We start from the raw sequence: 3,513 nt of genomic DNA, 5'->3' as shown, positions 1-3,513 counted from the left end.
TATCCCCTAGGGTGGATAAGGCGCTCACACGTTTGTCAAAAAAGGTGGCACTGCCGTCTTAGGATACGGCCACTTTGAAGGTACCTGCTGATAAAAAGCAGGAGGCTATCCTGAAGTCTGTATTTACACACTCAGGTACTAGACTGAGACCTGCAGATAGTGCTGCTGTCTGTGATAGTGTGACCCTGTCAAACAGGGATACTATTTTGCGAACATATTAAAAACGTCGTCTTATATATGAGGGATGCACAGAGGGATATTTTGCCGGCTGGCATCCAGAATTAATGCAATGTCCATTCTGTCAGGAGGGTATTAGAGACCCGACACTGGACAGGTGATGCTGACTTTAAAAGGTACATTGTTTGGGGATGGTCTCTGGGACCTCGTATCCACAGCAACAGCTGGGAAGAAGAAATTTTACCTCAGGTTTCCTCACAGCCTAAGAAAGCACTGTATTATCAGGTACAGTCCTTTCGGCTTCAGAAAAGCAAGCGGGTCAAAGGCGCTTCCTTTCTGCACAGAGACGAGGGAAGAGGGAAAAAGCTGCACCAGTCAGCCAGTTCCCAGAATCAAAATTCTTCCCCCGCTTCCTCTGAGTCCACCGCATGACGCGGGGGCTCCACAGGCGTAGCCAGGTACGGTGGGGGGCCGCCTCAAAAATTTCAGCGATCAGTGGGATCGCTCACAGCTGGATCCTTCAAGTAGTATCTCAGGGGTACAAGCTGGAATTCGAGGCGTCTCCCCCCCGCCGTTTCCTCAAATCTGCCTTGCAGACAACTCCCTCAGGCAGGGAGGCTGTGCTAGAGGCAATTCACAAGCTGTATTCCCAGCAGGTGATAGTCAAGGTGCCCCTACTTCAACAAGGATGGGGTTACTATTCCACACTGTTTGTGGTACCGAAACCGGACGGTTCGGTGAGACCCATTTTAAATTTGAAATCCTTGAACACATACATAAAAAAATCCAAGTTCAAGATGGAATCGCTCAGGGCGGTTATTGCAAGCCTGGACGAGGGGGATTACATGGTATCCCTGGACATCAAGGATGCTTACCTGCATGTCCCCATTTACTATCCTCACCAGGAGTACCTCAGATTTGTGGTACAGGATTGCCATTACCAATTCCAGACGCTGCCGTTTGGACTCTCCACGGCACCAAGGGTGTTTACCAAAGTAATGGCGGAAATGATGATACTCCTTCGAAGAAAGGGAGTTTTAATTATCCCGTACTTGGACAATCTCCTAATAAAGGCAAGGTCCAAGGAGCAGTTGTTGGTGGGAGTAGCACTGTCTCAGGAGGTGCTACACCAGCACGGTTGGATTCTGAATATTCCAAAATCACAGCTGGTTCCGACGACACGTCTACTGTTCCTGGGTATGATTCTGGATACAGTCCAGAAAAAAGTGTTTCTCCCGGAGGAGAAAGCCAAGGAGCTGTCATCTCTAGTCAGAGACCTCCTGAAACCAAAACAGGTATCGGTGCATCACTGCACGCGGGTCCTGGGAAAGATGGTGGCTTCTTACGAAGCAATTCCTTTCGGCAGGTTCCATGCCAGAATCTTTCAGTGGGACCTGTTGGACCAATGGTCCGGATCGCATCTTCAGATGCATCGCCTAATAACCCTGTCTCCAAGAACCAGGGTGTGTCTGCTGTGGTGGCTGCAGAGTGCTCATCTTCTAGAGGGCCGCAGATTCGGCATACAGGACTGGGTCCTGGTGACCACGGACGCCAGCCTTCGAGGCTGGGGGGCAGTCACACAGGGAAGAAACTTCCAAGGGCTGTGGTCGAGTCAGGAGACTTCCCTACACATAAATATTCTGGAACTAAGGGCCATTTACAATGCCCTAAGTCAGGCAAAATCCCTGCTTCTGCACCAGCCGGTACTGATCCAGTCAGACAACATCACGGCAGTCGCCCATTTAAATCGACAGGGCGGCACAAGAAGCAGGATGGCAATGGCAGAAGCCACAAGGATTCTCCGATGGGTGGAAAATCACGTACTAGCACTGTCAGCAGTGTTCATTCCGGGAGTGGACAACTGGGAAGCAGACTTTCTCAGCAGGCACGACCTCCACCCGGGAGAATGGGGACTTCATCCAGAAGTCTTCACGCTGATTGTAAATCGATGGGAACGGCCACAGGTGGACATGATGGCGTCCCGCCTAAACAAAAAACTAGAGAGATATTGCGCCAGGGCAAGGGACCCTCAGGCGATAGCTGTGGACGCTCTAGTGACACCGTGGGTGTACCAGTCAGTTTATGTGTTCTCTCCTCTGCCTCTCATACCAAGGGTACTGAGAATAATAAGAAAACGAGGAGTAAGAACAATACTCGTGGTTCCGGATTGGCCAAGACAAGCGTGGTACCCGGAACTTCAAGAGATGATCTCAGAGGACCCATGGCCTCTGCCGCTCAGACAGGACCTGCTGCAGCAGGGGCCCTGTCTGTTCCAAGACTTACCGCGGCTGCGTTTGACGGCATGTCGGTTGAACACCGGATCCTGAAGGAAAAGGGCATTCCGGAGGAAGTCATTCCTATGCTGATTAAAGCCAGGAAAGATGTAACTGCAAAGCATTATCACCGCATATGGCGGAAGTATGTTGCTTGGTGTGAGGCCAAAAAGGCCCCAACAGAGGAATGCAAAGCATTATCACCGCATATGGCGGAAGTATGTTGCTTGGTGTGAGGCCAAAAAGGCCCCAACAGAGGAATTTCAACTAGGTCGATTCTGCATTTCCTACAAGCAGGAGTGACTATGGGCCTGAAATTAGGGCCCTCATTCCGAGTTGTTCGCTCGGTATTTTTCATCGCATCGCAGTGAAAATCCGCTTAGTACGCATGCGCAATGTTCGCACTGCGACTGCGCCAAGTAACTTTACTATAAAGAAAGTAATTTTACTCACGGCTTTTTCTTCGCTCCGGCGATCGTAATGTGATTGACAGGAAATGGGTGTTACTGGGCGGAAACACGGCGTTTCAGGGGCGTGTGGCTGAAAACGCTACCGTTTCCGGAAAAAACGCAGGAGTGGCCGGGGAAACGGTGGGAGTGCCTGGGCGAACGCTGGGTGTGTTTGTGACGTCAACCAGGAACGACAAGCACTGAACTGATCGCACAGGCAGAGTAAGTCTGGAGCTACTCAGAAACTGCTAAGTAGTTAGTAATCGCAATATTGCGAATACATCGGTCGCAATTTTAAGAAGCTAAGATTCACTCCCAGTAGGCGGCGGCTTAGCGTGTGTAACTCTGCTAAATTCGCCTTGCGACCGATCAACTCGGAATGAGGGCCTAGGCTCCATTAAGGTACAGATCTCGGCTCTGTCGATTTTCTTCCAGAAAGAACTAGCTTCACTACCTGAAGTTCAGACGTTTGTGAAAGGAGTGCTGCATATTCAGCCCCCGTTTGTGCCTCCAGTGGCACCTTGGGATCTCAACGTGGTGTTGAGTTTCTTAAAATCACATTAGTTTGAGCCACTTAAAACCGTGGATCTAAAATATCTCACGTGGAAAGTGGT

This window comes from Pseudophryne corroboree, chromosome 1 (genome assembly GCF_028390025.1).
Source record: "Pseudophryne corroboree isolate aPseCor3 chromosome 1, aPseCor3.hap2, whole genome shotgun sequence".
Classification (NCBI taxonomy): domain Eukaryota; kingdom Metazoa; phylum Chordata; class Amphibia; order Anura; family Myobatrachidae; genus Pseudophryne; species Pseudophryne corroboree.
Note: the sequence above shows the minus strand (reverse complement) of the source record.